General features: G+C 45.4%; 1 protein-coding gene across 1 annotated transcript in view; it reads left to right on the top strand.

Annotated features, from left to right (window-relative positions):
• LOC138492254 (acyl-CoA dehydrogenase family member 11-like) overlaps positions 1–15,292 on the top strand; it is a 1,439,352-nt gene that overhangs the window by 667,407 nt on the left and 756,653 nt on the right. The window lies entirely within an intron of this gene.

Below are 15,292 nucleotides of genomic sequence, written 5' to 3'. Positions count from 1 at the left end.
TTTCCACAACCCATCTAACCCCTATCCTCGCTTATCTTATGGGAAACTACAGTTCCCATAATTCCTCCCCACTTCACATAGCCAACACTACTGAGCCGAGGAAGATGAGGAATGACGCCAGGAAGATTACCTCTACTGACTTGCAATGGCTCTGTCCCTTTAATGAGATCAGGCAGTCAGGCACTCAATCTTAACTATACACACCTGCCACTTGTTAACACTCCCTTTCAGGATAAAAGGTGGCACGCACAGGCACACTCTGAGCGAAGCTAGATAGGAGAAGGAGCAGCTCTTTCGGGGCTGATGTGAACCATGATTATAAAGTTTGAAGGCCAACTGGCTGAACGGCAGCTGCGAAGAACAAGAAGGAGCCAGGGGAGATTCCACGCTTTTGGGAAGCCGTAAGCGTTCCAAGACCGAAACGGATTAAGGGGAAGGGAGAAATCTTCCAGGTGCTTCAAAGCAGCCCGCTAGCCTCCCGGGTGAACGACTGAGTTGGGGAGGCGCATAGGAGGCGTTGGTAACAACCTTGACTGCTACATGAAAGGCATTGAAGAGTGTAGCCCTATTAACACGACCCGGTGAGTTATCAGAGGCAAAAAAGGCTTGTTTGTGTTTGAAAGCAAAAGTAACTGGAACCAAAAGTTGATGGTTGCGCGTGTGCCGATAAAACACGTAATGGAAAGGACAATTGCTGAGTCATGTAGAAAGTATACAAAGTAACAGAGTGGTCCTGCTAGGCGGAATCACACATTCAAAAGTCTCTGTGAAATGGTCTGAATTGAAGTGTATTAAATAGGAACTGAAGGCAAGAAAGTAACTGCAATCCCGAGCGAAAGTTGAATAAGTGAAAAGCAAAGTAAATGAACTTTGAAAGAGGGCAAAGTAAAGAGAACAAGAAAGTACCAAGAAGCATTGCTAAATGAGGAATATTGTTGATTGTTTAAAGAGAGGTCAAAGTGGTCGTGCAACGGTCTAGGTTAAATCCTTGCAGTCTCGAAAGTCTTCGGCAGTGGAAGATTCAAAGACCAAATGTGGCAAAAGGAATCCCCCACAAAGAGAAAGACAGACTCTAACCCAGCTGAGGGAAGCCTGTGCTAGAACTGTGGTAGAGTGAAAATTAAATGTGAAGGAAAGTGGGGACAGGAACCCCCACAAAGAGACTCAACCTCGGCGAAGGGAAGTCTGTGGTGAACTGTGATAAAGTAAAAGATGAATGTGAAAATAGAGACAGGCTCGAGCCAGACGGAGGGAAGTGTGTGTTGAATTGTGGCAAAGTGAAAGTAAAGAGTAGAACTGGGTAAGGCGAATGAAGCCTAAGGAACTAATTGATTAAGACACTCTTGAGACACTGTGCTGCTGAACGTGGGGAAGGGAGTTGTTACCTAAGCCATTCTGACATTTATTTTAAGACACTATTTTTCCTTTTCTATTCCCTTAACTCATTTGGCATTTGAGGCAGAGGGCAAGGTTGGGTTTTCTTTTAGTATATGCCTTTCTATTTTGACTAGACTGACTTGGACTTTATTTGTTTAGTGGTCGAGACTACTCCCATTCTAGAGTTGGGGCCAGTTAGGCATTCTACCATCCCTACCAAAATAAAGGTTTTCAAAACTTGTATCTATTTTTCTGTGTCTACTATTGATACCATGCCTTCCTTACAGTATATATGTATATGTATGAGCTGGGAGAGCTGTCCATACAGGGATTCAGCCTGTGTGGTGCGAAGTATAGGTTTATTTAGGGGCGGGGGTCTGTTTCTAAGCTTATTTTCATGTTCCGCCTTACGTTCGTGTTTGTTGATTCAATTACCTGCTTTGGGACTTGTAAGGTTGCAGAAGTAGACGTCTGACACAGTGGTGGCATGCTTGTTGGCAAAGACTTTTAATATAAAAATATTATTGAAATGCTGCTTTCTACCATGTAGTGAAACTTTGGAAACATTCAAACATTTAGTGTTGTTTTGTCCGCATTTTAAAACTGAGAGAACTAACTTGCTCATGAAATTTGCTAATATCGATTTTAAAGATTGCTTGGAAGCTCTTTGGGCTGAGATGATGAATGGTAATTACAGATCTGACATTTGCTCTTGTCTCGTTGTTAATATATAGAAGGCAAATTGGAAAAAATTTTGTTGTAAAAAAAACGAATTGAGCAAGAATTATGCATAGTGAATCCTACATTGATATGAGTTTGTAAACACAATAGAATGGTATTTTGAATTTATGATTTAGGAATTTACCAAAGTTCAATGAAATATGTATTAGGCTTTTTAGCTAATATAATTGTTTTTATATATGTATATAAACATAAGTTTATGTGAATTGTTTTATATTACTGTTTGGTATGAACCATAAACAAATAAAAATTTAAAAAATATAAAAATAAAGAAAAAAAAACATCTTTCCCTGTTTCTATGAGGAGTTGCCCTACCCCAACAAAAATAACGTGTTGACCGTCCTGTGTCAAAAACGACTTCCGTCCCTTACTCAAAACTAAGGAAAAACTGGATGTCTTCTTGATCCAGAAAGAGTTTTCCCATGTTCCGGTTACACACCTTAAAGTTCAGTGTGTGGTGTTAAAACACAGTGAGTGACTCTTGAAACGGAGATCCCAAGTATCAATTCCCAAAAGTGGTGTTAAGTATAGTTCCCTATCCGGCCAGACTTAACTGTAGATTATTTTTATAACAAAATATATTTTCCTTGTATCAGGGCAAAGTCCCTACACCTTGTTTCTTCTTCTAAATTAAAAACTGTAGCGTCAAGTCTGGTGCATTATCCTGCCAGGCTTGACTTTAGATCTCAGAATTCCAGAAAATGTCTTTCTCCTTCACATGGGTCCCAGAACCCACTGGTGTTTTGGGATATCCCCGACTTGTTTTGCAACTGCTGTACCTACTGTCGCTGGCCAAAGCTGGACTAGCCCACGCCTCCATCAAAATACATCTGGCTGCGATCTCCCGATGCACCAGAACCACGGGACGGGCATCCTTGCGGTCCCATCGCCTGGTGAAGGAATTTATGAAAGGATTGTTCCGATCTTTCTCGCCGGTGAAGGCCCCTGCCCCGGTGTGGGAGCTGAACGTGGTGCTGACCAGGCTCATGGGGGCCCCATTCGAGCCTATGCATTCGGCGCCGTTGAAGTTCCTGTCGTGGCCATCACCTCCGCACGACGAGTGGGAGAGATCCAGGCCCTATCTTGCAAGCCTCCATACTTGACTTTTCACGACACAAGGGTGGTGCTGAGGACGCACCCCTCTTCATGCCCAAGGTGCCGGCGGACTTCCACCTCAACGAGCCCTTGGTGTTCTTTCCGTCTCCTTCGTCGCCGGTCGAGAGGACTTTGCACTCGCTGGATGTGGCTAGAGCGCTGAAGTTCTACGTGGACCGCACAAAGAGTTTTCGGAAGACATCACAGCTGTTTTTGAACTTTGGACCTGTTAACCAAGGGAAGGCTCTCTCGAAGGCTTCCATTTCCAGATGGCTCTCCGGCTGTATCATGCACTGTCACCGGGCTGGCAAACCAACCGTTGCCCGGCCGTCTGAGAGCCCATTCGACCAGAGCGATCGCTGCTACCACAGCGTTCTTATCTGGTGTGCCCCTGCTGGACATCTGCAGGGCTGCTACATGGAGGTCGACGCACACCTTCACGAGATTGTACTGCGTCGACCGGGATTCCAGGGAGGAGTCCAGAGTCGGACAAGCGGTGCTGCGCAACCTGTTCGCCTGAAGCTGGGCCTGGTGAGGAGGTAAGAGTTGCTTAATGTTGAGTTTATGTATTGCTTAATGTTGAGCCTTTTGCCACCTCCTGTGGTTGTGCATGTGTGTACTGCTATGTAATCCTATATTCATGAGCATGTGAATCCATGCCAGACCCCATGCTGGAGAAGGAACAAGTTACTTACCTGTAACTGTTGTTCTCCAGCATGGGTCTGGCATGGATTCACATGCGAACCCTCCCGCCTACCCCTCTGCGGCTCTTCACTTGGTCATACTGCCACTTCACGTGCTACCCAATCTGAGTATGGCTGCCAAAGGCGGGGCTTAGCGAGAGGACAGTCATTGGCTGTGGGCAGCATGACCCAAAGACCAGTGATTGGTTACTACTAGGAAAGACAGATCAGAAACGAAACTGATATGATTTTTTTCTGTACCGAGGATTCCCAGCCTGACGACGGGGAATATTCATGAGCATGAGAATCCATGCCAGACCCATGCTGGAGAACAACAGTTACAGGTAAGTTACTTGTTCCTTCGTTCATATCTGGTCCCTAACCCCGCTCATGGCCCAGGCAACACCTGTACCTTGTTTTTGGGTTCCTGCTGTATGGCATACTGCTCTGGCTTCTCTGACTCTCTGGGTGAGCTCCCGAGCCTTCTCTCCCTGCTCCCACTGTGGCCAGTGTCCCTGCTTCACCTTCAGCAAGTCGGACTGCACTGCTTCCCTCCAGGGGCCGGACCAAGTTTTCTGTGTACTTGGTTGTTCTTTGGTTTCTTGTGGCCTGCCGGTTCTTGGCAGTTCCTTTAGAGACGGTGGCTTTTCTACACCGTCGTCCCGGTCTACAGCTTCTTCCCATGTCTCTCTGTCTATGAAATTCAAGCTTTGCTCTCGATTCCTTGGGGGCAGGCCTGACCAATGGGACAGCCCATCTAATTTGTACTTTGGGAGACAAATAGGCACGCTCCAGCAACTAGACTACATATGTTGGTTTCCATAGGTATTCTTCACTGCTCCAGCCTTCCTCACAGTATTGAACTTAGAGTCCAGTGGCACTCTTCTTCAACTGCGTATTCTCCTGGGACTTGGTTTCCTCAACTCTACACAAAAGATAGAGGTTTGGGGGACTGCAGGCTACTGAGTGGGGTGAAAGGAAGAAGGGGACAAAACTGAGAGAGGGGAATACTGCGTTCTCCCAAGTGGAATCATCGCTGGTCCCATGCATGGTTTCCCTCCCATGAGATCCGCCCACTGAGTATCATCACCTGGGGGACTATCTGGTAGCGGCCTCACCTCCCTGGCCTAATGGGAAGGGGCTTCCCCCATGCTTTCATTTCACTGCTTTGACACTACCCTGGCATTCATCACATACCGCACAAGCAGATCTGGAGAAAGAGGGTTTGAAGTCTCATGGGGTTCCTTGGACTCCATCTCCTCCCCTGAGGTTTTAAGGTAATGGGAAAGGCCTTTATGGTCTCCAGATTGGTCTCTCCTATGAGGACACTGTCTGATGGTTTTAAAGGACAAGTAACAGGGGCTGCAGTAGAAGAGTAACACAGGTATCCTCCACATTCTGCCCCCAGGCCCATCATCCCTTGGCTCAGGGAAGTGCACAGCCTAGAAAGTCATCTAGAAAGTATGGGACATTGGCACAGTGCCCATGAACTTCAAGAAATTCTACTGTTGATCCTGAAAACTGAGATTAGAGGACCTAGGTAAGGTTCTAGGCAGAACCGACCACAAGCAACAACTCAATCAGGACAGAACAATAGCTAACAAGGCTGACACAGACAGGCACAACTATCAATCTTACCCACTACCAACATCCCCCTGACACATGACTACATGAACCTTGTGTAAACCCCAACACAATTGTGCATCCACACTTTCAACCACTTCCTCACGCTCACAAGACAACCATTCTCGAACCAACCCCTCCATATAAGCTAACCCGCCACCCAAATGAGACCAGTATCACCACACTTAGAAACCCACACCCAAGCTCGTAAGTAGAAGACTGAATGCAATAGGCCGACATACACGATACTGTTGTAGTATTCTTGGAAACATACTGACTTCCTAACAATTAACCCAACACACACAACAAAATCATCTGAGACATAGGTATGGTGACTCAATCCAGACATACTGGTAAGGACTAACTGTACCGCGTTGCACTCGAGTATGGGCATAGGTCACAACTAACTAGATCAATGGGGACCAGTTTGCATCAGGCACAGACTGGGATGCAGGGGCTAGCCTGAGTAAGTACAAAGATAGAATTGTAGAGATTAACTAATGCAACACATGGACAGAGAGACGAGCGACAGCCTTATCTTGCTGAAACTAGATCAATATAAGCAATACATTTGGTTTAAATCTTAAAAGACGCACAATATGAATGTGTTTTTCTCCAGACATCAATACCAATAACAAACCTACCAAAACCTCACACCTCTTCAAACGCCTCTCAAACCCTAACTAAAGACAACCATACCTCTTAAACCATAGCAATCCACACCCACTTGAGAACACCGCAACAAAAAACACACCACACAGAGCCTTACACAATAGCACACGACGGACTCCGACTGGATAACACACCAAGAAGCTCAGCGAACGGTTTAACCGCACTGATGCTGCCAATAGCACATGACTGCTCTCTTGCTCTTTCTGCAAACTTTGTCTTAGTAACGTGCCTTAAAGGAGAGTTCCGGGACTTTTTTTTTATTGTCCCTACGGGTCGGCCATGTGTTTGTAAGCATAAATCGGTAGATCGTAGGAAACTTTCCTATGGACCTTACCCGACTTTTCACCCCTTATCGCACTCGAAATCAGCCTCCATTTTGTGATAATCCTATCATTCCGCCGCATCGACCTGGCTCACCTGCCTTTGCGGCACTAAATCAAATCCCCCGCCCCTGAGCCTGACATCAGCAGACGCGTACTGCCCATTTCAAGCACGTCTCGTGTCAACAATCGCTGCGCCTCAGCTATTGACGTGTTGCCATGGAAATGGCAGGACGCCTCTTTCCCCAATAAGTATAAACAGACCGTTTCACAACATACAGCAGCAGATTTTCGATTCCATTCCTCTCTCTGTGTTACTTTGAGTATTCTGTGACTCGTTTCAGTGCTCTGGTCAGCTACCTTCGCCGCTTGTAGCCCGTGTGAACAGATACCAGTACCACCGCTATAAATTATTTTACTATCTTTACCGCACAATGGCCACAATAATGCCGTATATGTACGAGCCCGAGTACACCGAGGAAGAACTACTGGAAAGGCAAGCACGCGAAAACGATGGGGATTCGGACGGCAGTTGGGAGGACCAGTCAACGGATGAAGAGCCTGGACCATGTCGCATGGACGGCGTCTCCACCTGGTGCACGTGCAATCGGTGCGAGCTAATGCCAACTGAGGAGGAGAACTGCTGCTGCCGTGAAAATTCCGGGTGCTTGGCCTACATTTCGGAAAGCGAGCAAAGTCAGCAGGAAGGCGAGCAAAGTCCGCAATGCATCACCGAGCTGCCAGAGTTCAGGGAAGCCTGCCTCTCACGGACAGTGTTGAGGATGATGATGGTGCTTATGCACGAACTTCGTGGCACTGTTCGTCCGCGTAATCCGAGTAACGAGTAAGTATACTCTGTTTGTGATGTCAGTGATGCCACCACTATTTCATGGTCGTCTCCCACATATAAAATTACATTTACATATCATTGGAACGCATGTAAATTGGTTCCATATAGTGCATTTTCTAGATATAATTTTTTTCTAAGGAAAATGACATGTGTTACCTGAATCGACATTGATAAGAAAGTTTGGTCAGTTTAATACAGTTTGCATCTTTTTTTTTCACAGGTGGTACAGGCTGGTGGCCTATCGTTGCTTCACTTGGTGGCTTCACGGGAGGCTCGGACACCGCGTTCGGAGAGTAATACCTGCCTGTGCGGTACTTGCCATTAGACAACATTTCCCCAGTGACAGTGGACAATACCGCGGATTTTCCCTCGATGTGCTGCAACCTCAACTTTACAATGTGTAATGTTTATTATTTATGTTTAATTAAAATCTAAAATAAAGCCCAACATATATTTTAACAATGGTTGTTTTGATTTTTTAAATGAATCTAGTGTATATTCTCCTGGGAGGGTGAGGTATTTATAAACTCACCCCCCTGCCTTCCATGTAGTAGATCCTGCAGCCATCCTCTTACATTCAGTTAGATGGCCTCTCCTTGGTGAGGCCCTGCGGCAAACGGGTCTTGTCTGCACGACCACCGCCCCGATCCACCCCCCGCCTTATCAAAGGCAGTTCGCACCGGGGTACTTGAGCTGCTGGCAAGTGGAGCTGTCAGGGAGCGATAAAGGCCAAGAGGTGCCAAAGACCATGTACACTTCAAAGTGGTCTATAGAGCATGGGTTTGTTGTTCCCATGTCTACCTCCAGACCCCGTGTCTCCTGCCAAGCATCCCCCTCACGCTGGACGGCCCCCTGCAATCCACATAAGTGTGTCTCCATTCACGAGTCTTCCTGTGTCTTGTCTGCACGACCACCGCCCCGATCCACCCCCCGCCTTATCAAAGGCAGTTCGCACCGGGGTACTTGAGCTGCTGGCAAGTGGAGCTGTCAGGGAGCGATAAAGGCCAAGAGGTGCCAAAGACCATGTACACTTCAAAGTGGTCTATAGAGCATGGGTTTGTTGTTCCCATGTCTACCTCCAGACCCCGTGTCTCCTGCCAAGCATCCCCCTCACGCTGGACGGCCCCCTGCAATCCACATAAGTGTGTCTCCATTCACGAGTCTTCCTGTGTCTTGTCTGCACGACCACCGCCCCGATCCACCCCCCGCCCTATCAAAGGCAGTTCGCACCGGGGTACTTGAGCTGCTGGCAAGTGGAGCTGTCAGGGAGCGATAAAGGCCAAGAGGTGCCAAAGACCATGTACACTTCAAAGTGGTCTATAGAGCATGGGTTTGTTGTTCCCATGTCTACCTCCAGACCCCGTGTCTCCTGCCAAGCATCCCCCTCACGCTGGACGGCCCCCTGCAATCCACATAATGCCACGACATATACACGTCATTCATTCACAAACACACCCCTGGTTCGAATTCTTTATAACCCACTTCATATTTCTAATGAGAACTTCTTTGCGCTTTGCTAGTCAACCCGTGAAGGTGCTGGTTATCTGCTCTTCGTCTCTGTGAACTTCCGTGACCACTTTGAGCAAACTCGTCAGTTTGCAACCTGTGAACTGCTCCCTGTTCTACGACAAGAAACTACTCTGATCCCTGCATCTAACTGTTTGTTCGTCAAGGTAAGTCCATGTACCATAATCATTTTGCGTCCAATTTTTTAATTTATATCTATTTGCTAGTAGTCATCAAATTGCATCCATGTTTTCTTTTCGTTCACGACAGTACATGCAAGGAACTAGTCACATGTTCTGAGTTTAGTCAAATTACTTTTTCTATTTTTTGAAAGTTATTGAAATACTTATCCGCATGTGAATAACGTGTATAGTTCCAAGAACCAAAACGGACCTTGCATTGAACCTTTTATGTGTCATTTACTGTTTTAACACATTGGTATTCATAGAGAATTGTTGATCTTTACTTTTCAGAACTTTCCATAATGCCTGCCTGTTCCATTGGCGGTTGCCCTTCGAAGACCCATAACAAATCTGAAGGTACTATAATGCATGTTTTCCCTAAGACAATAGATCAGATAAGAGAATGGGTCCGATATTGCGGATATCCAGCCTCTGAGCTAGAAAGTAGAGTCCTAGAAGTCTTTGCGGACAAGAGGGGTGATCGATACCGCATCTGCAGCAGGCACTTTAGCCCAGACAGGTACTCCACATCATTGCTAATAAAGAAGAAAACACCGCGAGCGAGGCGAAAATTGCTCTCAACCGCTATTCCCACTCTATTCGTCCACATCCCTCCACTGGTGAGTCAAGTTTACGTATTTATCTCTCGGCCTTGCGGTAGTGTGTAGCATTAGCTAACAATAATTTCCCCATTTATGTATCCACTCAATATGAAGGCGGAAGATTCTCCATCCGTGTCGTTATTGCAGTCATCAGCCACTTCAAGCGCCTATCGGGTAATCTTACTTAGCTATTCTGACACTGACTTGTTTTAGGCATGTAAATCAATAGTTTTAATTGATCGTGTAATTATTTTACCTAATGGTACACCCTTGTACTCGTCCTCTAGTCTTTGTTTTCAGTTATAATTATTGTTATCCAAAATAATGCAAGTACTGTCTTTCAGGGAGATGCTGAGGAGTCCAACGCATTGACGACAACCGTAGATGTCACTCAGATGCTCGAGGTACGTTTCCGGACAGTTCCATCGATGGAGATCATCAGATCTTGCATTCTTGTAGCGTGATTGTTACACACAATGTTTCTTTCGTTTTTAGCCATTGATATGTCCTTCTGTCGTCGCCCTCCTATTTGTCTTCTTTTTTCAATATTGTGTTCATTACTAATGAAAGTCCTATGTTTCAGGGAGTCGATGGAGCATTAGTCCAAGTAGAAGGGGGAGCATGCAGTTACGGGTCGGCGCAACAGCTTGCAGAAGTGTGCACCGCAGTTACATCGTCCCTTGATGTTCTTATGCATTTCGAGGTATGGATACTGACAGTTCGATCAAGCGAAATCATATGACGTGATTACATCCGCTATACTTCCTTCTTTATTAACGCAAGTACTATGTTTCAGGGAGATGACGGAGCTTCTTCTACAAGAACATCACCCCTAGTAGTTGATGCAGATCTCTGGGTGGTGACACTTCCAACGATCGAGCAAATCGAATCATATTTACATATCCATTATTTATTTTAGACAACTGATCATTTGTGCAGGTCTATTTAGATGAGCCGTTGACGCCTGCTCAAAGTTTATGTTCTTTTTAACAAAATAGAAAAGCATACTAATGCAATTACTGTGTTTCAGGGAGTTGCTGAAGCGTCATCTTCAATAATATCATCAATGGAAGTCTATGCGGAGCCCGAGGTATGGATCTTGACAGTTCAATCTAACTAGATCAACAATGCGTGAACTATTGTCGTTTGAATGTTCTACACAATGCGTTCATTCGTGTTTTGCTATTGAGATGTACGTATGGGTATTGGTCCCCAAGTACATTTTGTGTTTTCAATATTATTATACATACTAATGAAAGTTCTATGTTTCAGGGAGTCGATGGAGCCTCAGTGAGTGATGGATGTGCTTATCATGAAAATATAGTCGTTGCAGCGCGAGAGGAAGTGGAGACATGCACACACGAGTCGGAGCAACAGCGTCCAGATGTTGAAGTTCGAGGCAAGAAAGTTTCAAAGAAAAGAAAGCAAAAGAAGGTTAGTGTCCTGTTCACTATATTATGTTGTCTTTCACTGTCAATAGTTCAATACTGTAAGTTGTGTTTAAACTGAACATCCCTTTTCTAATCTGTCCTCTAGTTGCGAGTGGGTGTAAGAACTAGATCTACACAGACAGTGAAGCGAACGAGAGATGTTGCTTGTCAAACCTTTTGGCAGGGACTTGAGACTGGAGATGCATCGTGCCAATGGGAAGAATATGAAGTGATTGACAACGGAGCTATACCACCACCAGCCATTGATAGTGAATGTCCTCCTGGTAGTTTGGATGCAGTCGGAGATCAATTCACAGAATCCACACCCGCAAAAAATAAGAGCGCGCGAAAGTTGAAGACATTGTTTTTTTCTCCCATCTCCGGACAAGGAACAGATGTTGCAATGGAAGAGAATGACGTGGACGACAATGAAACACCATCAATATCACTCAGCATAGCGGAAGACGATATCAGAGATTGTACCTTTCATGCGAGTGACATGTCCTCAACGTTACAGGCCGAACCAGCTGGGATGCAGAGTGACAGTATAAGGAAAGAGGCCAAATTCATTGTATTCGATAGCTGTTTGATGGATATTATTATGATGATGAAATGTGGGCATTCGGTTGGTGGGGAAGTATGTGGGGAGCCATTGATTAATGTGACTCGTGCAATTCGAGGCACTAACCTTAAAATACATGCCACCTGTACACAATATCATCCGTTCGCATGGTCTGCACAACCCATGCTGGGGCAACTGCCAGCAGGCAATCTACTTTGTGCAGCGGCCGCACTTTTTAGTGGTTCAAGTTTTAAAAAGTTACAGTATTTCTTTCAGTTTGTGGGAATCCATTTCATTGCGAAAAGTCAGTTCTACAAATACCAAACCGATTATCTATTTCCAGCCATCAGCGAAGCTTGGAGAATGGAAAAAATGTCAATGGAAAGTACATTCGCGGGCAAACGCTTCAGGCTAGCCGGTGATGGACAGTGCGACAGCCCAGGATTTTCAGCCAAGTACTGCACCTACCACTTTCAGGACATGGAAAGTAAGAAAATTGTGAGTTCGGTGGTCGTGCAGGTGTCACAAAGTACATCCTCAGTGGCCATGGAGAAAGTTGGCTTTGTAGCATCATTGCAAGAACTACAATCGCGGGGAATGGTGATCGACCTGATAGCCACGGACAGACACGTTTCAATTGCCAAGACAATGAGAGAAGAGTACAAAAATATAAATCACCAATTTGACGTATGGCATCTTGCAAAAACAATCAATAAAAAATTGTCGGCTGCAGGAAAAAAAAAAGATATGCAAGGTATTTCACAGTGGTCCAAGTCAATCAGCAACCATCTTTGGTGGAGCTCAAAAACATGTGAAGGGTCGTTGGAAATTCTACTGGAAAAATGGCGGTCAGTAATGTTGCACTGTAGCAACGTACATCGATGGTCAACAAATGAGCATTTCCACAAATGTGAACATGGCCATTTGTCCACAGAGGAGGCACGGAAGAAGAAGTGGTTGATTCCTTCATCACCCACTCACAAGGCCATTGAAAAGATTGTATTTGATAAAACTATAACAAGAGATTTGAGGGGACTCACGGAATTCTGCCACACAGGAGATTTGGAGGTGTTCCACAATATGTGCCTAAAGTACAGGCCCAAAAGATTGCATTTTGGCATGGAAGGCATGAAAAATCGGACTCTTCTAGCGGTCTTGGCACATAACCATAATGTTGGCCGTCAACAAAGTAGGACGACCGGAACTTTAGGGACGCTTCGCTACAATAAGGCCTTCACTAAAAGAAGTAAACAATGGGTGATCAAACCAGTGTTTGAGGATATGCAATATGAGTTTATTGAGAGACTTATCGTAGATGTCCTCGATAGGCACATACATGGAGTGGTGAACGAACCTATGCAGGGGACAACTGCATTGCCACCCAACATTGCCTCTGTTCCATGTTCACCTAAAGCAGAGCTCATTGAGAAATACACATCACGGTTTAAATGATTGTAATTTGATTGTCTGTTCTCTCGAGTCTCCTCATGTTGCAGGCCCATTGCAATTAAACCAAACAGTAATATAAATCATTTTTACAAAAATTATAGAATGTTTCCGTATTGCAAAAACATGGCCGACCCATAGGGACAATAAAAAAAAAGGCACGCAGACAAGATGTCCCTAAAACTAACTGCAGCTAACTAGAAATGTGTGCTCGCTCAAAGTGAAGGTCAGCTGCTTTGATGTTTTGCTCGGGTGGCGGAACGGCCCACGACCCAATATAAGGTTCTATTGTGATTTGACCTTGACAGGCCGGGACCATCCTGAAAGACTAAGAAAAGATAATGAATAAAATTTCAGAAACGAAACGATGAGCCACGTTCATTAGAAGAAGTAACGTCGGCAAAGAAGGAGTGGTGTTTCGGGTCTGCCCTACACAGAGACACAATGGAAAATGCAAATATAATGTAAGTAACTTTTGATGAGTTTATACCGCAATTTCATTACTATACAGTGGCTTTAAAGACGGGTTCAGTTGTACTTGTTCGTTCTATGTGGCATATTGTTTTCTACCGCGCACTATCTTGAGGAGAAACATCTGCTTTTACTGAAGCACCTCAAAACCTTCCTCTTTGCTTCTGCTTTCTCTCTCCCTCTCCCCTGCTACAACTGGTCCACTGTCTGCGACCTCAGTCCTGGGCCCTTCCACTCTCCACCTGCACTGCCTCCCTGTCAACCCCTGCACTGGGGGACTGTCTCAGTATCCTACAGCCCCCCCTTCCCAGCACTTGTTCTGCACTTACCTTGCACTTGCCACCAGCTGGCCCTATTTATTTATTATTTTATGCTACTTACCTTGTACTCCACTCCCCCCCCCCTCCATGCCTCGCCACGCCTTTAAACACTTGTGTACACCCAGTAGCGCTGTCCTCGCTATGAAATGAATAATTTTAATAAGGATCTGATGGTGAGACTAATTTCATTTTTTATGTTTTTAGGTACATCATTCACTACTGTCTGTGTCACGAGTACCAGACACCGGCGGACGGCTTCTACAGCCGCCAGTTGCTTCTCCGCGTGAACAACGTTACCACCCTGACCATTTTATGGGACGATCGCCAAGTACAAGTATGCCCTTATGCGGTACTAACGGTTAGATGCAACATACCTACCGTTGTGGTGGCCTAGTGCCTCGTTGTTGGAACAGCCATGCGATTATCAGTGCGACCGAAGAGCTTATTTTTATCGTAAACCAACACCCTGTGTACTGCACACGAACATCGCTTCCCTCAAGACGAACTAATTTGGATCGAGAGCAAAGAAAAATGCAAATCGCTGAATATTCTCTAAACATTTGATGTCCAATAAACGTACTTTGCCAAATGTACAATCTTGCCGTTTGCTTTTAAACCACGGTTTCACATTCCGAATTGTGGCGCTGTATTGTGAGATGCTCTAAGACCCTGTGTACAGCAAAGGACCATCGCGTTCCTCAATACGAACTTTTTGGAACGTGAGCAAATAAAAATGCAAATCGCTGAATATTCTCTAAACATTTGATGTCCAATAAACGTACTTTGCCAAATGTACAATCTTGCGGTTTGATTTCAAAGTACAGTTTCATATTCCGAATTGTGGCGCGCTGTATTGTGAGCTGATCTGTGTTGATTTCCGGGGTCTGTGTGGAGTCGCGTAGAAGACGCCTGGGCGCGTTTGCCTACGCAGCTCAGTCACGTCACGGATAGAGGCGGGGAATATGAATGTTTTGATAAAGTCTGTTTCAGGGGCGGGGGATTTGATTTAGTGCCGCAAAGGCAGGTGAGCCAGGTCGATGCGGCGGAATGATAGGATTATCACAAAATGGAGGCTGATTTCGAGTGCGATAAGGGGCGAAAAGTCGGGTAAGGTCCATAGGAAAGTTTCCTACGATCTACCGATTTATGCTTACAAACACATGGCCGACCCGTAGGGACAATAAAAAAAAAGTCCCGGAACTCTCCTTTAACCTACCCCCCTTTCTTTCAGTTCCGCAAGAGCGCCAGGGGACCTCTACTGTGGGGATTGTGCTCGGTATAAATATCCTTTAACATTAACATTAAGGTAAGGAAAGTTGAGAATGCAGTTAGAGGGTGAGGCATTCCCAACATGGACTAGAATATATTATTTGCTGCTAGTCCCAAAATTCATAGGTTTCTGTATCTGATGC

Source organism: Ambystoma mexicanum, chromosome 10 (genome assembly GCF_040938575.1).
Source record: "Ambystoma mexicanum isolate Mex_15411 chromosome 10, UKY_AmexF1_1, whole genome shotgun sequence".
Classification (NCBI taxonomy): Eukaryota; Metazoa; Chordata; class Amphibia; order Caudata; family Ambystomatidae; genus Ambystoma; species Ambystoma mexicanum.
The sequence above is the reverse complement of the archived record's forward strand: the minus strand, read 5'-3'. Positions and strand labels throughout refer to the sequence as shown.